The sequence below is a fragment of the Rhinoderma darwinii genome, chromosome 3 (genome assembly GCF_050947455.1).
Source record: "Rhinoderma darwinii isolate aRhiDar2 chromosome 3, aRhiDar2.hap1, whole genome shotgun sequence".
Taxonomy (NCBI): Eukaryota; Metazoa; Chordata; class Amphibia; order Anura; family Rhinodermatidae; genus Rhinoderma; species Rhinoderma darwinii.
Window position 1 is genome coordinate 94794335 of NC_134689.1, and position 24701 is coordinate 94819035.

General features: G+C 46.6%; 1 long non-coding RNA gene across 2 annotated transcripts in view; it reads left to right on the plus strand.

Annotated features, from left to right (window-relative positions):
- LOC142748995 (uncharacterized) overlaps positions 1-24492 on the plus strand; it is a 71309-nt gene extending 46817 nt beyond the window's left edge. For both annotated transcript variants that reach the window (XR_012882353.1, XR_012882352.1), the window contains exon 5: positions 21297-24492. This is a non-coding gene — a long non-coding RNA (uncharacterized LOC142748995). The remainder of the gene's footprint in view (positions 1-21296) is intronic.
- Positions 24493-24701: the final 209 nt, after the last annotated feature.

Consider the following 24701-nt stretch of genomic DNA (forward strand, 5'->3'; position numbering starts at 1 on the left):
CAGGAGTGTTGCAAGCCACAAGTCATATATTCCACTCTTATACAAAAAAATGATCTATATACATATACAGTTATTAAATCATACCACTATACCAGATTAAATATTACCTGCATACTGTTACTGAATACAACTCAATATTATAAGACCAATGTTACCAATAATAACATAATTGAAAATCCAAATAATACAGCCACACCATAACCACCTAGTGACTAAATAATACCCCCATACTGTTACTAAATAAAAAATATTATACAAAGACCAATATTACCACCATATAGTAATCATAAAGGTAGATGCTAGTTATACACGGGAGCTCTGCAGACCATATAATATTACAACCATATAGTGACCATATAGTGGTAGATGCCAGTTATACACAGGAGCTCTGCAGACTATCTAAGTGATTACAGCACATTTACATCCAGTTACTCGAGGTAATGTTTGCTCAGATTTTTTTCTCCATTCGGCCCAGACCACTGTGATGACTTATTCCAGCCATGACTTGTCTCTGCAGAATTTGACACACAGACATGTTGGTTTCTTGCTTTTCCAGCACCCTCCCCACCTATACCCCATCCTCTAAACAAACTTGTAATCCACAGTGCAACCAGATGGTAATAATAATCGCTTAGTGCTCGACACAATAATAATCTCCCCTTTGTGCCCACTGTAGATTGTGCCACAGAGACCCCTCTAGATAGTGCCACACACAGTCACACTTGTAGATAGTGTCACACACAGCCCCCCTTGTAGATAGTGTCACACACAGCCCCCCTTGTAGATAGTGTCACACACAGTCTCCTTTTAGATAGTGCCACACAGCCCCCCTTGTAGATAGTGCCAAACACCCCCTCTTGTAGATAGTGCCAAATACCCCATCTTGTAGAAAGTGCCACACAGGATAATGTGGATGTGCCACACAGCCCCCTTGTAGATAGTGCCCTACAGCCCCCCTTGTAGATAATGCCACGCAGCCCCCCTGTAGATAGTTTCACAAAGCCCCCCTTGTAGATAGTGCCATACAGCCCCCCTTGTAGATAGTGGCACAAAATCCCCCACACACAGCCACCTTTGTAGATAGTGCCACACAGCCTCTCTTGTAGATAGCGCCACACAACCTCTTGTAGTACTGATAGTCCACCTTGTATATAGTGCCACACGCAGCCCCCCTAGTAGATAGTGCCACACAGCCCCATTGTAGATAGTGCCACACATCTCCCTCTTGTAGATTGTATGGCATGGCCCCCTGTAAAGGATCTGCCAGGCACAGCTTCTGTGTCAACGCCCATAGGTAATCAGTCTGCACCTGCTTCTATGTCTGTGAGACTGACTCCATCTTCCACCCCACTCAGGATGGCAGGCTTAGGAGTGGGAGAGCCTATTACAGCCTGGCCAGACGGAGCTAGCTCCCGCCCTCTGTCTATTTATACCTGCCTTTCCTGTTCCTCCTTGCTTGTGATTCTTCTCGTTTGGTTTCCTGGCCCTGCTGCAGCTTCTGAATTATTTGACCCTACTTCATACTGACCCTGGCTTACTGACTACTCTCCTGCTCTGCGTTTGGTACCTCGTACACTCCTGGTTTGACTCGGCTTGTTCACTATTCTCCTGCTCTGCGTTTGGTACCTCGTACACTCCTGGTTTGACTCGGCTCGTTCACCACTCTTGTTGCTCACGGTGTTGCCGTGGGCAACTGCCCCATTTCCCTTCGCTTCTGTGTACCCTTGTCTGTTTGTCTGTCATGCACTTACTGAGCGTAGGGACCGTCGCCCAGTTGTACCCTGTCGCCTAGGGTGGGTCGTTGCAAGTAGGCAGGGACTGAGTAGCGGGTAGATTAGGGCTCACTTGTCTGTTTCCCTACCCCCATCATTACATAATCACAAGCCCATATACCTAGTCTACCCTGGTCCCTCACACTACTATGGACCCCCTTGAGACCCTGGCTCAGCAAATGCAGGGTCTCTCCCTACAGGTCCAGGCCCTGGCTCAGAGGGTCAACCAGCCTGACGCTACCATGGTAGTGCCCCTCACCTCACCTCTTGAATCTCACCTCAAGTTGCCTGACCGGTTCTCAGGGGACCAGAAGACTTTTCTCTCCTTTCGGGAGAGTTGTAGGCTCTATTTTCGCTTAAAGCCTCACTCCTCAGGATCTGAGAGCCAGTGGGTGGGTATAATTATGTCCCGGCTCCAGGAAGTGCCCCAAGAATGGGCCTTCTCCTTGGCTCCTGACGCCCCTGAACTTTCCTCCGTTGATCTTTTCTTTTCTGCTCTCGGACTCATTTGTGACGAGACTGACAGGACTGCCTTTGCCGAGAGTCAGCTGGTGACCTTACGTCAGGGTAAGAGACCTGTTGAGGAGTATTGTTCTGACTTTAGGAAGTGGTGCGTAGCTTCTCGGTGGAATGACCCTGCCTTAAGGTGCCAGTTTAGGTTGGGTCTGTCGAACGCCCTGAAAGACCTGCTAGTTAGCTATCCCTCTTCTGACTCCCTAGACCAGGTTATGGCTTTAGCGGTACGACTTGACCAACGTCTCAGGGAATGACAACTTGAACGTTTTTGTGTTTTCCCCTCTGACTCCCCCATGATGCCTCCCGAGGTCCCATTGCTTCGTTCTTCCACGGAAGACTCGGAGGTACCTATGCAACTCGGGGCCTCCGTGTCCCCCCGACAGCGTACAGAGTTCCGCAGGAAGAATGGTCTCTGCTTCTATTGTGGGGATGACAAGCATCAAGTGAACACTTGTTCTAGGCGTAAGAATAAGCAGCCGGAAAACTTTCGCGCCTAAGTAATCATCGGGGAGGTCACTTGGGCGCACAGGTATTTCCCGTAAATATGAAACGTAATAAAATCTTGCTTCCCTTTCAGGTCTCTTTTGGTGGTAGGTCTGCTACCGGCAGTGCCTTCGTGGATTCAGGGTCTTCTGCTAATATCATGTCTGTGGAATTTGCTATGTCTCTAGCTATGCCTTTGATTGATTTGCCTAAACCTGTCCCGGTAGTGGGTATTGACTCCACTTCTCTTGCTAATGGTTATTTTACACAGCATACCCCTGTTTTTGAACTCCTTGTTGGCTCCATGCATTTGGAGCCGTGCTCTGTACTGTTGATGCAGGGATTATCATCCGATTTGGTTTTAGGCCTTCCCTGGTTGCAGTTGCATAATCCCACGTTTGACTGGAATACTGGGGATCTTACCAAATGGGGTCATGAATGCTTGACGTCATGTTTTTCTGTTAATTCTATTTCTCCCCCTGAGGAGGTGAACACGCAACCTGAGTTTGTTCAAGACTTCGCTGATGTTTTCTCTAAGGAGGCCTCCGAAGTGTTACCTCCTCATAGAGAATACGATTGCGCCATCGATTTGGTACCAGGAGCTAAGCTCCCTAAGGGTAGGATATTTAATCTCTCTTGTCCCGAACGTGAAGCCATGAGAGAGTATATCCAGGAATTCGCCCCTCTACTTCTCCGGTAGGTGCTGGCTTCTTCTTCGTAGGGAAGAAGGATGGTGGTCTTAGGCCATGCATTGACTACCGTAACTTGAATAAGGTCACTGTAAGGAACCAGTATCCCCTTCCTTTGATTCCTGATCTCTTTAATCAGGTTCAGGGGGCCCAATGGTTCTCTAAGTTTGATCTACGGGGGGCGTATAACCTTATCCGCATCAAAGAGGGGGATGAGTGGAAGACTGCGTTTAACACGCCCGAAGGTCATTTCGAATACCTCGTCATGCCCTTTGGGATGTGTAATGCTCCCGCGGTCTTCCAGAATTTCATAAATGAGGTTTTAAGGGATTACCTGGGGGTATTTCTTGTAGTGTACCTTGATGACATACTTGTGTTTTCCAAGGACTGGTCCTCACACATTGAGCATGTCAGGAAGGTGCTCCAGGTCCTTCGGGAAAACAAACTGTTTGCGAAGACCGAAAAATGTGTGTTTGGGGTGCAGGAGATACAATTTTTGGGTCAAATCCTCACTCCTCATGAATTCCGCATGGACCCCGCCAAGGTCCAGGCTGTGGCGGAATGGGTCCAACCTGCCTCCCTGAAGGCGTTACAGTGCTTCTTGGGGTTCGCTAATTATTACAGGAGATTTATTGCTAACTTCTCGGTCATCGCTAAGCCTCTTACGGACCTCACTCGCAAAGGTGCTGATCTCCTCCACTGGCCTCCTGAGGCTGTCCAGGCTTTTGAGGTCCTTAAGAAGTGCTTTATCTGGGCCCCGGTGCTGGTTCAGCCCAACCAAATTGAGCCATTTATCGTGGAGGTTGACGCTTCCGAGGTGGGAGTGGGGGCTGTCTTGTCCCAGGGTACCAGGTTCCTCACCCATCTCCGTCCCTGTGCCTACTTCTCCAGGAAGTTTTCGCCCACTGAGAGTAACTATGATATTGGCAACCGCGAACTCTTAGCCATTAAATGGGCATTTGAAGAGTGGTGCCACTTCCTGGAGGGGGCTAGGCACCAGGTAACGGTCCTTACCGACCACAAGAATCTGGTTTTCCTAGAATCTGCCCGGAGGTTAAACCCGAGACAACCTCGATGGGCGTTATTTTTTACCAGATTCAACTTTTTGGTTACCTATAGGGCTGGGTCTAAAAATATTAAGGCTGATGCACTGTTGCGTAGCTTCATGGCCAGCCCTCCTTCGGAGGAAGATCCTGCTTGTATTTTGCCTCCAGGTATAATCATTTCCTCTATTGATTCTGATTTAGTCTCTGAAATTGCGGCTGATCAAGGTTCAGCTCCCGGGAACCTTCCTGAGAACAAGCTGTTTGTTCCCCTGCAATTCCGTCTAAGGGTACTTAGGGAAAATCATGACTCCGCACTATCTGGTCATCCAGGCATCCTGGGTACCAAGCACCTTATTGCCAGAAACTATTGGTGGCCTGGGTTGCCTAAAGACGTTAAGGCCTACGTCGCCGCTTGTGAGGTTTGTGCTAGGTCCAAGACTCCCAGGTCCCGACCAGCAGGCTTACTACGTTCTTTGCCCATTCCCCAGAGACCTTGGACCCATATCTCCATGGATTTTATCACCGATTTGCCTCCATCTCAAGGCAAATCGGTGGTGTGGGTTGTAGTAGACCGCTTCAGTAAGATGTGCCACTTTGTGCCCCTCAAGAAACTATCCAATGCTAAGACGTTAGCTACCTTGTTTGTCAAACACATCCTGCATCTCCATGGGGTCCCTGTCAATATTGTTTCGGACAGAGGGGTACAATTTGTTTCATTGTTTTGGAGAGCCTTCTGTAAAAAGTTGGAGATTGATCTGTCCTTCTCCTCTGCCTTCCATCCTGAAACTATTGGCCAAACTGAGAGGACTAATCAGTCTCTAGAACAATATTTAAGGTGTTTTATCTCTGACTGTCAATATGATTGGGTCTCATTCATTCCCCTCGCCGAATTTTCCCTTAATAACCGGGTCAGTAACTCGTCAGTGGTCTCCCCCTTTTTCTGTAATTTTGGGTTTAATCCACGGTTCTCCTCCGTTTCACCTGGTAGTCCCAACAATCCCGAGGTAGAGGTCGTTCATCGGGAACTGTGCACAGTCTGGGCCCAAGTTCAGAAGAACCTAGAGGCGTCCCAGAGCATACAAAAAACTCAGGCAGATAGAAGACGTTCTGCTAACCCCTTGTTTATTGTCGGGGATCTGGTGTGGCTATCGTCTAAGAACTTGCGCCTTAAGGTCCCCATCCAAGAAGTTTGCTCCCCGGTTTATAGGGCCGTACAAGGTCATTGAAGTCCTCAATCCTGTCTCCTTCCGACTTGAGTTGCCCCCATCTTTTCGAGTACACAACGTGTTTCATGCCTCCCTCCTTAAACGCTGCTCCCCGTCCTTGGCTCCCTCGAGGAAACCTCCTGTCCCCGTTCTCACCCCTGAGGGGGTGTAATTCGAGGTGGCCAAGATTGTGGACAGCAAGATGGTCCAAGGCTCCCTCCAGTACCTGGTCCATTGGAGAGGATACGGGCCTGAGGAGAGGACTTGGGTACCCGCCCGGGATGTTCACACTGGGGTATTGGTCAGGAGGCTCCACCTTCGTTTCCCCAATAAACCAGGTCCACCTAGAAAGGGTCCGGTGGCCCCTCATAAAAGGGGGGTACTGTAAAGGATCTGCCAGGCACAGCTTCTGTGTCAACGCCCATAGGTAATCAGTCTGCACCTGCTTCTATGTCTGTGAGACTGACTCCATCTTCCACCACTCAGGATGGCAGGCTTAGGAGTGGGAGAGCCTATCACAGCCCGGTCAGACAGAGCTAGCTCCCGCCCTCTGTCTATTTATACCTGCCTTTCCTGTTCCTCCTTGCTTGTGATTCTTCTCGTTTTGTTTCCTGGCCCTGCTGCAGCTTCTGAATTATTTGACCCTACTTCATACTGACCCTGGCTTACTGACTACTCTCCTGCTCTGCGTTTGGTACCTCGTACACTACTGGTTTTACTTGGCTTGTTCACTATTCTCCTGCTCTGCGTTTGGTACCTCGTACACTCCTGGTTTGACTCGGCTCGTTCACCACTTTTGTTGCTCACGGTGTTGCCGTGGGCAACTGCCCCATTTCCCTTCGCTTCTGTGTACCCTTGTCTGTTTGTCTGTCGTGCACTTACTGAGCGTAGGGACCGTCGCCCAGTTGTACCCCGTCGCCTAGGGTGGGTCGTTGCAAGTAGGCAGGGACTGAGTGGCGGGTAGATTAGGGCTCACTTGTCTGTTTCCCTACACCCATCATTACACCCCCTTGTATAAATTGCCACACACAGCCCCCTTGTAGATAGTGCCACACACACTCTCTTGTAGATAGTGCCACACAGACCCCTTGTAGATAGTGCCACACAGCCCCATGTAGATAGTTCCACATAGCCCCTATTTGTAGACAGTGCCACACAGCCCTCCTTGTAGATAGTGCCAAACAGCCCCATTTGTAGATAGTGCCACACACCCTCTTGTAGATAGTGACACACAGCCATCCTTGTAGATAGTGCCACACACAGCCCCCTTGTAGATACTGCCAACCACACCCTCTTGTAGAGAGTGCAACACAGACCCCTTGTAGATCGTGCCATACAGCCCACCTTGTGGATAGTGCCATACAGCCCCTTTTGCAGATAGTGCCACTACCCCCCTTGTAGATAGTGTCATACAGCCCATGTTGTAGATAGTGCCACAACCCCCCCTAGTAGATAGTGCCATACAGCCCCCCTTGTAGATAGTGCCACACAACCCCCTTGCATATAGAACCACACACAGGCCCCTTTGTATATAGTGTCATACAGCCCCCTTGTAGATGGTGCCATACCCCCTCTTGTAGGTAGTACCACACAGCCCCCTTGTATATAGTGCCACATACAGCCTCCCTTGTAGATAGTGCCACACAGCCCCACTTGTAGATAGTGCCACAAAGTCCCCTTGTAGATAGTGCCGAACACCCTATCTTGTAGATAGTGCCAAACAGGCCCTCCGTTGTAGATAGTTCCACACAGCCCCCTTTTATAGAAAGTGACACACAGCCCACCTTGTAGGTAGTGCCGAACTCCCCTTATTGTAGAAAGTGACACACAGGATAGTGTGTATAGTGCCACACAGCCCACCTATAGATAGAGCCACACAGCACATCTGTAGATAGTTCCATACAGCCCCCCTTGTAGACAGTACCACACAGCCCCTCTGTAGATAGTTCCACAGCCCCCCTTGTAGATACTGCCATAGAGCCCCCTTGCAGATAGTGCCATACAGCCCACATTGTAGATAGTGCCACAAAATCCCCACACAGCCCCCCTGTAGATAGATCCATACAACCCCCCTTGTAGATACTGCCATACAGCCCCCTTGCAGATAGTGCCATACAGACCCTCTTTTAGATAGTGCCGCAAAACACCCACACACACAGCCCCCCTTGTAGACAGTGCCACATACCCCCTCTTGTAGATACTGCCACAAGTGCCACACAGCCCCCCTTGTAGATAGAACCGAATACCCCTTTTTGTAGAAACTGACCCACAGGATAGTGTGGATAGTGCCACACAGCCCCCAATAGATAGTTCCACACAGCCCCCCTTGTGGATAGTGCCACACAGCCCCCCTTGTAGATAGAACCGAATACCCATTTTTGTAGAAACTGCAGGATAGTGTGGATAGTGCCACACAGTCCCCTATAGATAGTTCCACACAGCCCCCCTTGTAGATAGTGCCACACAGCCCCTCTGTAGATAGTTCCCCACAGCCCCCCTTGTAGATAGTGCCATACAGCCCCCATATAGATAGTGCCATACAGCCCACATTGCAGATAGTTCCACAAGACCCCCACATACACAGCCCCCTTTGTAGATACTATCGTGCCACACAACCCCACTTGTAGATAGTACCACATAGCCCCCTTGTATATAGTGCCACATACTGCCCCCTTGTAGAGAATACCACTTAGCCCCCTTTAAAGATATTGCCACACACCCCCTCTTGTAGAAAGTGTCACACAGCCCCCCTTGTAGATAATGCCATACAGCCCCCTTGTAGATAGTGCCAAACAACCCACGTTGTAGGTAGTTCAACAAAACCCACACACACAGCCCCCTTTTATAGATAGAGTCGTACAGCCCCATTGTAGATAGTGCCACACACCCCCTCTTGTAGATAGTACCACACAGTCCCCTTGAATATAATGTCACATACAGCCCCCCTTGTAGTTGTAGATAGTGCCAGAGAGCCCCACTTGCAAATAATGCCATACCCCCCCTTGTAGATAGTGTCACACAGCCCCCTTGTAGCTAATGCCACAAAGTCCCCTTGTAGACAGTGACAAACACCCTATCTTGTAAATAGTGCCACACAGGCCCTCCATTGTAGATAGTACCACACAGCCCCCTTTGTAGATAGTGCCACACAACCCACCTTGTAGATAATTCCGAACACCCGTTCTTGTAGAAAGTGCCGCACTGGATAGTGTGGATAATGCCACACTGCCCCCTATAGATAGTTCCACACAGCCCCCCTTGTAGATTGTGCCACACAGCCCCCTTGTAGAGAGTGCCACACAGCCCCTAAGTAGATAGTTCCACGCAGCCCCCCTTGTAGATACTGCAATATAGCCCCTTTGTAGATAGTGCCATACAGCCTACGTTGTAGATAGTTCCACAAAACCTCCACACACAGCCCCCTTTGTAGATACTATCGTGCCACACAACCCCACTTGTAGATAGTACCACATAGCCCCCTTGTATATAGTGCCACATACTGCCCCCTTGTAGAGAATACCACTTAGCCCCCTTTAAAGATATTGCCACACACCCCCTCTTGTAGAAAGTGTCACACAGCCCCCCTTGTAGATAATGCCACATAGCCCCCTTGTAGATAGTGCCAAACAACCTATTATATAAATAGTGCCACACAGGCCCTCCATTGTACATAGTGCAACACAGCCCCCCTTGTAGATACTGCCATACAGCCCCCTTGTAGATAGTGCCAAACAACCCACGTTGTAGGTAGTTCAACAAAACCCACACACACAGCCCCCTTTTATAGATAGAGTCGTACAGCCCCATTGTAGATAGTGCCACACACCCCCTCTTGTAGATAGTACCACACAGTCCCCTTGAATATAATGTCACATACAGCCCCCCTTGTAGTTGTAGATAGTGCCAGAGAGCCCCACTTGCAAATAATGCCATACCCCCCCTTGTAGATAGTGTCACACAGCCCCCTTGTAGCTAATGCCACAAAGTCCCCTTGTAGACAGTGACAAACACCCTATCTTGTAAATAGTGCCACACAGGCCCTCCATTGTAGATAGTACCACACAGCCCCCTTTGTAGATAGTGCCACACAACCCACCTTGTAGATAATTCCGAACACCCGTTCTTGTAGAAAGTGCCGCACAGGATAGTGTGGATAATGCCACACTGCCCCCTATAGATAGTTCCACACAGCCCCCCTTGTAGATTGTGCCACACAGCCCCCTTGTAGAGAGTGCCACACAGCCCCTAAGTAGATAGTTCCACGCAGCCCCCCTTGTAGATACTGCAATATAGCCCCCTTGTAGATACTGCAATATAGCCCCTTTGTAGATAGTGCCATACAGCCTACGTTGTAGATAGTTCCACAAAACCTCCACACACAGCCCCCTTTGTAGATAGTGCCACACAGCCCCCTTGTACATAATCCCACACACCCACTCTTGTAGATAGTACCACACAGCCCCTTTCTATATAGTGCCACACACAGTACCCTTTGTAGATAGTGCCACACAGCCCCACTTGTAAATAGTGTCACATCCCCTCTTGTAGATAGTGTCACACAGCCCCCTTGTAGCTAATGCCACAAAGCCCCCTTGTAGACAGTGCCGAACACCCTATCTTGTAAATAGTGCCACACAGGCCCTCCATTGTAGATAGTACCACACAGCCCCCTTGTAGATAGTGCCACACAACCCACCTTGTAGATAATTACGAACACCCATTCTTGTAGAAAGGGCCGCTCAGGATAGTGTGGTTAGAGCCACACAGCCACCCTATACATAGCTCCCCACAGGCCCCATTGTAGATAGTGCCACACAGCCCCCCTTGTATATAGTGCCAAACTGTACCCCTTGTAGATAGTGGCATACAGCCCCCGTTGTACATAGAGCCACTAAAACCCCCCCACACACAGCCTCTTTTGAAGATAGTGCCACACAGCCCCCCTTGTAGATAGTGCCACACAAATCCCCCCTTGTAGATAGTGCCACACACACCCTCTTGTAGATACTGCCATACAGCCCCCGTTGTAGATAGTGCCACAAAACCCCCAGGTCGATAGTACCACGCAGCCCCCCTTGTAGATAGTGCCATACAGCCCCATGTAGATAGTTCCACACAGCACCTATTTGTAGATAGTGCCACACAGCCCCATTTGTAGATAGTGCCACACACCCTCTTGTAGATAGTGACACACAGCCCTCCTTGTAGATAGTGCCACACACAGCCCCTTTATAGATACTGCCAATCACACCCTCTTGTAGAGAGTGCAACACAGACCCCTTGTAGATCATGCCATACAGCCCACCTTGTGGATAGTGCCATACAGCCCCCTTTGCAGATAGTGCCACTACCCCCCTAGTAGATAGTGTCAAACAGCCCACGTTGTAGATAGTGCCACAAACCCCACCTAAACATGCAGCCCCCTTTGTAGATAGTGCCATACAGCCCCCTTTGCAGATAGTGCCACAAACCCCCATAGTAGATAGTGCCATACAGCCCACGTTGTAGATAGTTCCACAAACCCCACACAAACACGCAGCCCCGTTTGCAGATATTACCAGACAACCCCCTTGTATATAGAGCCACACACAGCCCACATTGTAAATTGTGCCACTCAAACCCCCTTGTAGATAGTGCCACACACCCCCTCTTGTAGATAGAGTCACACAGCCCCCTTGTAGATAATGCCACAAAGCCCCCTTGTAGATAGTGCCGAACACCCCATCTTGTAGATAGTGCCACACAGCCCCTCTGTAGATAGTTTCACACAGCTGCCCTTGTAGATACTGCCATACAGCCCCCGTGTAGATAGTGCCATACGGCCCACGTTGTAGATAGTTCCACAAAACCCACACACACAGCCAACTTTGTAGATAGTGTCATACAGCCCCCTCGTTGATAATGCTACAGTACCGCTCTTGTAGATAGTACCACACAGCCCCCTTGTATATAGTGTCACATACAGCCCCCTTGTAGAAAGTACCACATAGCCCCCTTTGTAGATATTGCCACACAGCCCCTCTTGTAGAAAGTGTCACACAGCCCCCTTTGTAGATAATGCCACAAAGCCCCCTTGCAGATAGTGCCACACAGGATAGTGTGGATAGTGCCACATAGCCCCTCTGTAGATAGTTCCACACAGCCCCCCTTGTAGACAGTGCCACACAGCCCCTCTGTAGATAGTTCCACACAGCCCCCCTTGTAGATACTGCCATAGAGCCTCCTTGCAGATAGTGCCATACAGCCCACGTTGTAGATATTGCCACAAAACCCCCACAAAGCCCCCCTTGTAGATAGTGCCACACAGCTCCCACTGTAGTTAGTGCCACACAGCCCCTATCGTATATAGGGCCACAAAGCCCCCTTGTAGATAGTGCCGAACACCCTATCTTGTAGATAGTGCCACACAGGCCCTCCCTTGTAGACAGTGCTACACAGCCCCCCTTGCAGATAGTGCCACACAGTTCCCCTTGTAGATAGTGCTGAACACCCCTTCTTGTAGAAAGTGCCCACAGGATAGTGTGGATAGTGCCACACAGCCCCCTATAGATAGTTCCACACAGCCCCCCTTGTAGATTGTGTCACACAGCCCCCCTTGTAGATAGTGCCAAGCAGCCCCTAAGTAGATAGTTCCACACTGCCCCCCTTGTAGACACTGCAATACAGCCCCCTTGTAGTTAGTGCCATACAGCCCACGTTGTAGATAGTTCCACAAAATCTCCACACACACAGCCCCCTTTGTAGATAGTGCCACACAGCCCCCTTGGAGATAATCCCATACACCCACTTTTGTAGATAGTACCACACAGCCCCCTTGTGTATAGTGCCACACACAGCCCCCTTGTAGATAGTGCCACACAGCCCCACTTGTAGATAGTGCCACACCCCCTCTTGTAGATAGGGTCACACAGCCCCCCTTGTAGACAATGCCACAAAGCCCCCTTGTAGACAGTGCCGAACACCCTATCTTGTAGATAGTGCCACACAGGCCCTCCATTGCAGATAGTGCCACACAGCCCCCCTTGTAGATAGTGCCACACAGCCCACCTTGTAGATAATTCTGAACATCCGTTCTTGTAGAAAGTGCCACTCAGGATAGTGTGGATAGAGCCACACAGCCACCCTATAGATAGTTCCACACAGACCCCCTTGGAGATAGTGCCACACAGCCCCCTTTGTAGACAGTGCCACACAGCCCCTCTGTAGATAGTTTCACACAACCCACTTTGTATCCAGTGCAACACAGCCCCTCTGTAGACAGTTTCACACAGCCCCCCTTGTAGATACTGCCATACAGCCCCCCTTGCAGATAGTGCCATACATCCCATGTTGTAGATAGTGCCACAAAACCCCCACACACAGCCGCCCTTGTAGATAGTGACACAAAGCACCCCTTGTAGATAGTGCCACACAGCCCCCATTGTATATAGTGCCACAAAGCCCCCTTGTAGATAGTGCCGAACACCCTAACTTGTAGATAGTGCCACACAGGCCCTCCCTTGTAGACAGTGCCACACAGTCCACTATGTAGATAGGACCACACTGTCCCTTGTAGATAGAGCGACACACAGCCCCGCTTGTAGATCGTGCTACACAGACCCACTGTAGATAGTTCCACGCAGCCCCCTTGTAGATACTGCCATACAGCCCTCCTTGTAGATAGTGCCGAACACCCCATCTTGTAGATAGTGCCCCACAGGCCCTCCATTGTAGATAGTGCCACACAGTCCCGCTTGTAGATAGTGCCAAATACCCTTTCTTGTAGAAAGTGCCACACAGGGTAGTATGGATAATGCCACACAGCCACCCTATAGCTAGTTCCACACATCCCCTCTGTAGATAGTTCCACACAGCCCCCCTTGTAGAAACTGCAATAGAGCCCCCTTGAAGATAGTGCCATACAGCCTACGTTGCAGATAGTGCCACAAAACACCCATACACACAGCCCACCTTGTAGATAGTGCCATACAATTCCCCTTGTAGACAGTGTCACAAATCCTCCTTGTAGATAGTGCCACAAACCCCTTTGTGGCCCCCCTTGTAAATAGTGCCATACAGCCCTCCCTTGTAGATAGTGCTACACAGCCCACATTGTGGATAGGGCCACTCAGCCCACTTGTAGATAGTGCCCTACACAGCTCCTTGTAGATAGTGCCATACAGCCTTCTATGTAGATAGGTTCACACACAGCCCCCCTTGTAGATAGTGCCATACACCACCTTTTGTAGAGAGTGTCACACAGCCACCCTTGTAGAGTGCCACACATCCCCCTTATAGATAGTGCCACATAGCCCCCTTTTAGATAGTGCCATACAGCCCCCCTTGTATATTGTGCCACAAAACCCCATCTGTAGATAGTGCCACCCAACCCACCATGTAGTAGGGCTACCCAGCCCCCTTTGTACATAGTGCCACACAGCCTATAATGTAGATAGGGCCACCCAGTCCCCTTGTAGATAGTGTGACACAGCCCCCTTTGTAGATAGTGCCACACAGCCCCCTTGTAGATAGTGCCACCTAGCCCACCATGTAGATAGTGCGACACACAGCACCCTTTGTAGATCGTGCCACACACCCGCTTGTAGATAGTGCCACACACACCCTATTGTAGATAGTACCACACACACCCTCTTTTAGATAGTGCCACACAGCCCCCTTGTAGATAGTGCCACCAACAGCCCCCCTTGTAGATAGTGCCACACACCCTCTTGTAGTCAGTGCCACGCACACCCTCGTGTAGAGAGTGGCACAAAGCCCCTTGTAGATAGTGCCACACAGCCCCCTTTGTAGATAGTTCCACACACAGCCCTCCCTTGTAGATAGTGCCACACGCACCCTCTTGTAGAGAGTGCCACACAGCCCCTCTTGTACATAGTGACACACAGCCGACCTTGTAGATTGCCACACAGCCCGCTTGTAGATAGTGCCACACAGCCCCCCTTGTAGATAGTGCCATAGAGCCCCAGTTTTAGGTAGTGCCACACAACCCCGATTGTAGATAGTGCCATAGAGCCCCAGTTGTAGGTAGTGCCACACAACCCCGATTGTAGATAGTGCCACACACCTCCCTTGTAGGTAGTGCCACACAGCCCACCATGTAGTTAGGGCCACCCAGCCCGCTTGCCACACACAACCTTTTGCAGATAGTGGCACACAGCCCCCCCTTGTAGATAGTGGCACACAGCCCACCATGTAGATATGGACACCCAGCCCCCTTTTAGATAATGTAGATAGTGCCACACAGCCCACTCTTGTGATAGTGACACACAGCCCACCATGTAGATAGTGCCACCCATGTAAATAGTGTGACACACAGCCCCCCTTTCAGATTGTGCCACACTCAGCCCCCCTTTGTAGAAAGTGCCACACAAAGAAGCCCTTGAAGATAGTGACACACACTGCCCCCTTGAAGATTGTGCCATGCAGCACCCTGTGTAGATAGTGCCACACACCCACTCTTGTATATAATGCCACACAGCCCGCCCTTGTAGACAGTGCCACACAGCCCTCCCTTGTAGATAGTGCCACACAGGCCCACCTTGTAGTTAGTGAGTGCCACACAGACTCACTGTAGACACTGCCACACATTCCACCTTGTAGCTAGTGCCATACAGCCCCCCTTGTAGAGAGCGCCACACAGCCCCTTGTAGATAGTACCACACAGCCCACCTTGTGGATAGGTCCACACAGCCCACCTTGTTGATAGGGTCAGCCAGCCCACTTGTAGATAGTGTCACACACAGCCTCTTGTAGATAGTGCCACACAGCCCTGTTTGCAGATAGTGCCACACACAGCCTACCTTGTAGTTAGTGCCACACACACCCTCTTTCAGAGAGTAACACCTAACCTCTTGTAGAGAGTGCCACACAGCCCCCTTGTAGATAGTGCCACACAGTCCACCTTGTAGAGAGTGCCACACAGCCCTCCCTTGTGGACAGTGCCACACAGCCCGCCTTGTTGATAGTGCCAAACAAACCCTCTTGTAGATAGTGCCACATACACCCTCTTGTAGATAGTGCCACATACACCCTCTTGTAGATAATGCCACACACACCCTCTTGTATATAGTGCCACGCAGCCCACCTTGTGGAGTGCCACACAGCCCCCTGTGTAGATAGTGCCACAACCCCCCTCTTGTATATAGTGCCACACAGCCTGCCCATTGTATTTAGTGCCATAAGGCCCACCATGTAGATAGTGCCCAACCATGTAGTGCGATACACAGCCCCATTGCAGATCATGCCACATACAACCCCCGTTTGTAGAACGTGCCATACACAGAACCTCTTGTAGATAGTGCCACACACAGCCCCCCTTGTAGATAGTGCCACTCACACCCTCTTGTAGAGAGTGCCACACAGCCCCCTTGTAGACAGTGCCACACAGCCCGCCCTGTAAATAGTGCCTCATATCCCCCTGTAGAATGTGCCACACAGCCCACCTTGTAGATAGTGCCATAAAGCCCACCTTGTAGATAGTGCCACAAACCCCCTTGTTGATAGTGCCACACATAGTCCCCTTGTAGATAGTGCCACACACACCCTCTTGTAGATACGGCCACTCACCCCCTCTCGTAGATAGTGCTAAACAGGCCCCCCATTGTAGATCATGCCACACAGCCCCCCTTGTAGATATTGCAATACAGTCCTCCTTGTAGGTAGTGCAACAAACCCCCATTGTAGATAGTGTCACACAGCCCACCTTATAGATGGTGCGACACAGCCCCCCTTGTAACAAATTGTACTCACCTAGCCCCGTTCCCGCAACAGATGGAGCTGCTCGACAGACTCAAGACACCGTGATGGAACCCTTGCATAGGCCGTCGTTATCCAGTGGCCCCTGCACAGGGATTCTATCCCAGCGTTTTATAGGCTGTGGGCATTTTGTTGTGCAGTAATACAGCTTAAAGGATTAGAAAACATGGTCTGTTTTTTTCTCTTAAACAGCACCACATCTGTCTATGATCTGTGCTCAGCCCGATTCCTCCCCCCTACGACTTTTTTTTCTTTATCCTGGACAAACCCTTTAAGTTTATTGTAGAAGTAAATATAAGTATAAAACAGAATGTTATTAAATTCAGTCCAGTCCTTTTTCCTATAGCAGATCAGAACATTTGCCACCTAAAATTTTCCAACCTAAAATTAGTATTCTTTCCTATGCTGTGCCTTTTAAGTAGTGTAGAAAAAGATAGAGTCTGAAAAAGAGTCTGCCCAATCTATACATTTACGGAATGCTTAAAGTAATGATATAATTTACAAGCGGTCTACATGATTATTTAACCCCTGCTTGCTCCATTACGGATTTATACATCATATGCACTAACAGATGGCTGCACATTTTTTCTTTACAGAGGCAATCATTTATTGGAAAACATATGTATATAATCTAAAAAGCAAATCTTTATTCACATCAATTCCCTTACATCTTATTTTTGCTCTCTGACCAGCTGTTATTCCACAATTTACTTTAATCTATTTTTTGCCTTAATTTTTCTAAGCATGCCATGGTTACTCCGTTTCATGGCTGTATGTTCTGGACCTGTACAGGGAATAATTTCTTGTGCTTGCTGGATTTTCAACTCTGAGAGGGACACTTTAATCTGATTTCTCTGACACATTAGATAAACCCCACATCTACGCACATTCCATTGCTTTGTCTTAATAGACTCTTTTCTATCCTGGACAACCAAAGTAAAAAAAGGAATGGGTGGACTACAGCACTGAAAAATATTATCAAAATTATGGTTATTTAGTTTAGAAAAAAGACGGCTGAGGGGTGACCTAATAACTATGTATAAATCCATCAAATACAGAGATCTCAGTCATGATCTACAGGGTGGGCCATTTATATGGATACACCTAAATAAAATGGGAATGGTGGGTGATATTAACTTCCTGTTTGTGGCACATTAGTATATGGGAGGGGGGAAACTTTTCAAGCTGGGTGTTGACCATGGCGGCCATTTTGAAGTCGGCCATTTTGTATCCAACTTTAGTTTTTTCAATGGGAAGAGGGTCATGTGACACATCAAACTTATCGAGAATTTCACAACAAAAACAATGGTGTGCTTGGTTATAACGTTACTTTATTCTTTCATGAGTTATTTACAAGTTTCTGACCACTTATAAAATGTGTTCAAAGTGCTGCCCATTGTGTTGGATTGTCAATGCAACCCTCTTCTCCCACTCTTCACACACTGATAGCAACCCCGCAGAAGAAATGCCTCCCGATCTGACCCCCTTAGACTTTTATCTTTGGGGTCATCTGAAGGCAATTGTCTATGCTGTGAAGATACGAGATGTGCAGCAACTAAAACGACGGATACTGGAAGCCTGTGCTAGCATTTCTTCTGCGGTGTTGCTATCAGTGTGTGAAGAGTGGGAGAAGAGGTTTGCATTGACAATCCAACACAATGGGCAGCACTTTGAACACATTTTATAAGTGGTCAGGAACTTGTAAATAACTCATGAAAGAATAAAGTAACGTTAAAACCAAGCACACCATTATTTTTCTTGTGAAATTCTCGATAAGTTTGATGTGTCACATGACCCTCTTCCCATTGAAAAAACTAAAGTTGGATACAAAATTGCCGACTTCAAAATGGCCGCCATGGTCAACACCCAGCTTGAAAAGTTTCCCCCCTCCCATATACTAATGTGCCACAAACAGGAAGTTAATATCACCAACCATTCCCATTTTATTTAGGTGTATCCATATAAATGGCCCACCCTGTAGTTATACTCAGAACTATAAGTATAACAAGGGGGCATCCACTACGTCTAGAGGAAAGAATGTTTCTACACAAACATAGAAGCCGATTCTTTACTGTAAGAGTAGTGAGACTATGGAACTCTCTGCCAGAAGAAATTATCATAGTGAATTTACTAAAAGAGCTTAAAATATGTCTTTTCTGAATGTAATGAGATAATGGTTACTAGATTTTTAGAGATGAGTCATGGATCCAGGGATTTATTCTGATTGCCATATTTGGAGCCAGGAAGTAATATTTTCCCTAAGATGAGGAAAATTGGCTGTTGCCTTATGTTTTTTTTGTTTTGCCTAACTCTGGATCGACATTGCAAGAGAATTTGTTGAACTTGATTAAGGTATTACTTTTTTTTCAGCCCTACTAACTATGTTACTGTGTGGGGGTATGTTCATTGTGTCTACTTCTCATTAGAGTTCAGTGCTAGGTGTTCTTCTTCCATTTTCTCTTTACACTGTCCCAATCATGAACATTATAAGGAGACTTGGCTCAAGGTACTATCTTTAGGCTGGTTTAGCTATCCATTGAATATTGTGAAATCTGTCCTAACATGAGAAACACCAGTTAGGGCCTATTCAGACGACCATAGTATACGTTCGTGTGATGGCCGTTAAAACAACGCAACATGTGAAGGGTCCAGTGTTATATAGAACATGTCCTATTTTATTCAATTTTCACGGATCCCTCCATAGAATCAAGTCTATGGGGAGCTGTGAAAACGGAATGCACACGTGTGCAACTCGGACGTGAAAAACTACAGTTTTTCACGCCCGAGTTTGCCCTCGTTCGTGTGAATCTGGCCATAGTGTCTGCTAGCTTCTCTGCTGTTACGTCCTTGATATAATTCAAACATCTGTGCCGCATACCACTGTCCTAACACTTTAGGCTTGCCATCTAAGAATTATATTTGATTCAGGTCTGTCCTTTATTCCTTACCTTTAGTCTATAGAAAAACTATGCCACCTTCATCCTAAGAATACATACAATATGTCCTCACTATTAACACTGCTAAAAACTATTCTAGGTCTTAATCATCTTAACCAATGTAACATACGCTTTGCTAACATTAGTGTTGTGAGCCTCTGTAAGTGTTCCATCGCTTTTGACAGTAAGCTAGTGCAGCATGCAACAATATTCTTGCTGTCAAAATGGTGGAAAATTTGATAGAACCTTGACAGACCCCATAATAAAATCAATGGGGTGCGTCGGTTACAATTTGGTTTTGTTGTACAACATATCTGGCACAGCATTATGACTTCAGTTATCAATGGAAGACATGATGTCATGAATAAATAAATAGTTATTATCTACTGGTATTTAATGGCATCATTGTGACGGGAGACACATTGGCAGAAGCTATAGGGAGGGTAAATGACACATGGTAGCAGGACTTTATTGGGGGTATGTTAGGTGGCACAAAGTGACAGAGCTCTGTTGGGGGAAGAGGGGGCTGTGGGAAAAAAAAGTGGTGGGAAAGGGTGAGGCTACCTACTAGGTGCTCTGTAGAGGAGCAGGGCAGGGACAGTAGATGGGCAGGAGGACCTTTGGGGACAAGGGGGACACACTAGGTGGAAGAGCTAAGTGAGCTGGGAGAACCAAATGTTGCAGGTGGGAGAGGTGGGGCAGGGAGAGACAAAACCTTGCAGAGGCTCTGTTTTGGGACAGAGGGGACAGTATGTGGGTAAGGGCACTGTCAACACGGCAGAGTTCTGTGGGGGGAGAATGGGACTGAGGGAATTGTGAGTGGCAGAAGGGAGATGAAACCTTGCAGGGGCTAGAGGGGTAGGGGGAGAGAATAGGTGGGCTGGGGAACTTTGGTAAGACAATGGGGAGACAGTAGGTGTGCAGGGGATCTATAGAGGGCAAGGAAAGATAGTAGGTTGGCAGGAGCTCTGTGGTAGCAAGGAAAATACAGTAGATGGGCATTGGCTCTGTGGGAAGGAAATTAAGAGACAGTAAGTGGGCAGGGGCTCTGTGGGGGGCAAGGGGGAGAACGTGGGCAGTCAGGGGTTCTGTAGGGGCGCAAGGGGAGAAAATATGTTGGCAGGGCCTCTGCGGGGGAGTAGAAGGGGGCACATAAAAACTTATTTCAATGAAGCTGCTGCCTATACAGAAAAATGTTGGTGCACAGTGGTGTATTTTAAAACATGCACCTTTTCACAAAGACACAACATTTTCAAGACACTTTTGAAAAGTGTCTAATGAGGAGCAAACATCCGTTCTTTTTGGCGTAAATCAATAATAATTTTGACTAAATTGACTTGCGACAAAAAAAATAGATGCAACTTATGCAAGAATATAAATTTTGATTTACTTACGTCATCGCCTTTAAAAGATAGGGGCAGTTTTGCAATTATTTTTTATTGATCTATTGCTTCTAAAATAAAAAATGAAGCAAATTTTGTATCCTACCGTATTATATGTAAAGTTCCTATGAAGACCTATGTTTTTCGATGGTTACAGACTGCAGATGGTTAGTCTGATACGGCACTTATATGTTAATGTTCGTTTATATGTATCAAATATCGTCACGATTTATATGTTTCTGAGTGTTAATAAGAATAATAAAACAATATAAATACACATAGCCTTTAAGCTGTTGTAAACTTTTTAACAGGCAGGGTCCCCTCTCCTTTCAGATGTTTCTTTTCCATAGTTGTCATTTTATGTCTGCTTCCCCTGTTTGTCATTTTATAAATGATCTCCATATTATACTTAGTAGAATACAATATTTATTGCCTATAGGTCAATTTATAAAACCTTATTTATATCCTGTACAATAATATCATTATCTCTCTGCATGATGTATTTTTTTTAGGATTCTGCAGAAGCTACAGAGGAGAATTCTCCAAAGGAGAGGACAAAGGAAGGTCAAACACAGAATTGATTTGCAGAAGCTCGTGTCAAGATATCAACTATGAGGCCTCCCAAGTCCCAACCTCTTATCATATGTCTGTCTGTTCTTTGTTGTTACTTTGTGTATGCTGGTGTGCCTCTGGTAGACTAGGATGTATGTGTATGTTCCTGGATGTTTCATGTTTATAAATCTGATAACAGAAAGTCTACATGACTACATCTACAACATACGGTCTGTGTGTTTCTAATTTTATTAAGCTCATATAAAGCAGTATATCACACATGAACAGTCTGGAATTAACTCAACTACTGTATTCTAACATGGTTATATACTGTCAAGTATTTTTCTTAATTCTGTCTTGTTAATATTTTATATTGCAACTTTTTCATTTGCTCGGTAAATCTATCTATCTATCTATCTATCTATCTATCTATCTATCTATCTATCTATCTATCTATCTATCTATCTATCTATCTATCTATCTATCTATCTATCTATCTATCTATCTATCTATCTATCTATCTATCTATCTATCTATCTATCTATCTATCATCTATCTATCTATCTATCTACAGGTCCTTCTCAATGAATTAGAATATCATCAAAAAGTTAATTTATTTCAGTAATTCAATTCAAAAGGTGAAACTCATATATTATATAGATTCATTACACACAGATTGGTCCATTTCCAGCATTTTTTTCTTTTAATGTTGAAGATTATGGCTAACAGTTAATGAAAACCCCAAATTCAGTTTCTCAGAAAATTAGATTATTGTGTAAAAGTTCAAGATTGTAGACTCCTAGTGTCACAATCTAATCAGCTAATCTACACAAAACACTTTCAAAGGTATCCTAAGCCTTTAAATAGTCCAACTGTCTGGTTCAGTAGGCTACACAATCATGGGGAAGACTGCGGACTTGACAGTTGTCCAGAAGACAGTGATTGACACCCTCCACAAGGAGGGTAAGCCACAAAAGGACATTGCTAAAGAAGCTGGCTGTTCACAGAGTGCTGTATCCAAGCATATTAATGGAGAGTTGAGAGGAAGGAAAAAGTGTGGTAGAAAACGGTGCACAAGCAAGAGGGATAACCGCAGACTTGAAAGGATTGTCAAGAAAAGGCCATTCAAGAATCTGGGGGAGATTCACAAGGAGTGGACTGCGGCTGGAGTCAGTGCTTCAAGAGCCACCACACACAGACGTATCCAGGACATGGGCTACAACTGTTGCATTCCTTGTGTCAAGCCACTCATGACTCAGAGACAACGTCAGAAGCGTCTTACCTGGGCTAAGGTGAAAAAGGACTGGTCTGTTGCTCAGTGGTCCAAAGTCCTGTTTTTAGATGAAAGTAAATTTTGCATTTCATTTGGAAATCAAGGTCCCAGAGTCTGCAGTGGAGAGGCATCAATCCAAGTTGCTTGCAGTCCAGTGTGAAGTATCCATAGTCTGTGATTGTTTGGGGAGCCATGTCATCAGCTGTTGTCCACTGTGTTATAGCAAGTCCAGAGTCAACGCAGACGTCTAACAGGAAATTTTAGAGCACTTTATGCTTCCCTCTGTTGACAAGCTTTATGGAGATGCCGATTCCATTTTCCAGCAGGACTTGGCATCTGCCCACACTGCCAAAAGTACCAATACCTGGTGCTTGATTGGCCAGCAAACTCGCCTAACCTAAACCCCATAGAGAATCTATGGGGTATTGTGAAGAGGAAGATGAGACACCAGAACCAACAATGCAGACGAGCTGAAGGCCGCTATCAAAGCAACCTGGACTTTCATAACACCTCAGCTGTGCCAGAGGCTGATCACCTCCATGCCACGCCGCATTGATGTAGTAATTCATGCAAAAGGAGCCACGACCAATCGAATATCTATCTATCTATCTATCTATCTATCTATCTATCTATCTATCTATCTATCTATCTATCTATCTATCTATCTATCTATCTATCTATCTATCTATCTATCTATCTATCTATCTATCATTTCTCTATCTCATATCTATCTATCTTTATCTATCTCTATAACTGAATATTTTTATATGAGCTTACTCTGATACTGTATATCCTGGCCAGTGACTGCAGTAAACATTGCTTCCTAGTAATACCTATGTATGTATGTCAGTATTTGTAGTATAAGATGTGCGCTCTATTTCTAGACAGGTGCCTAGATATGACATATTTCAGAAAGACCTAATACTTAATTGGGCATCGACATCTGATGCTAAATTGAAGGTCCACTTTAAAGTAAAACTCTGGACAAAAAAAAAATTAAAACTTAGCTCTTGTCCAAGGTTTTCCCCAAAGGTTTTACTTAATTGAATGCAGCTATTTCAGAGATTACCTACTGTCCTCTACTAGACTGGAGTTGAAGCCTGTTCTGGCTATGACCACATGGCAACTGATCAGAACCGGCATAAGTTACAGTACTTGGCAGGCAGCAAATACGCATATTATTACTCAAATATTCAAACAAGTGTTATGAAGAACTTATCCTTTTAGTTTAAGAATTTCAATACTTTTGCATTGCTCTTCCTCTTTCAATAACTGCGCATGATGAAATTTTATACATGCCTGTAGGTGGCGTATGGGTTACAGACTGCTAACAAATCCGGTAGGAGAATTAGCAGATCAGGAGTTCTGAATTTCCTGAGCTGAGAGGCCAGTTCTTCATATCCAGTGGCCAAACTTGTAGCTGCTGGGCCCAATGCAAAATCTTTAACATGTGCCATATATACCACTGGTGTCTTCTTATGTGGCAGAGGGGCCTGGAGGGGCCCTATAGGCACCAGGACCCATATGCGATAGTTAACTTAACACTCCCTATATAGTAGTTACACCCTTGGCTCTAATACCTAAACTGAGCATTTTGTTAGACTTTTATTTAATGTATGTACAAATAGTTTATCATAGATATGTCAAGTGCAGGCACCAGCAAAATGTTTGGCAGCAAGATAGATGAACATTTAATTCTGAAACTTTTACAGCTCCATGAGGAATAAGATTCTGCATAGTATAATGTTCTGCCAGAGATTGTGTTCCCTATTGGAGGGTTAATCCCAGAGTTGTGTTTTGCATTATAGTTTTACATATAATTGAATTCAGTTGAGTGTTTTCCATTGCATAAATAAACAATGGTTTTTTTTTCCTTCCAACAACTTCCACTAGTCAAGAAATCTAGAACATTAATTTTTTTTGCACACTAAAGATTTTTATTTAACATAAAAAGTCTCCTTCTGAGCAGAAGGCTCTGTTTACATCACGTTTGTGAGTCCTAACACTCTGCCTGGGACTCCAGCTCTACTCCTGACATCACTGTCCATATATGGACACTGATGTCAGGGGAAACCCCAGAGCTGGATTTCCA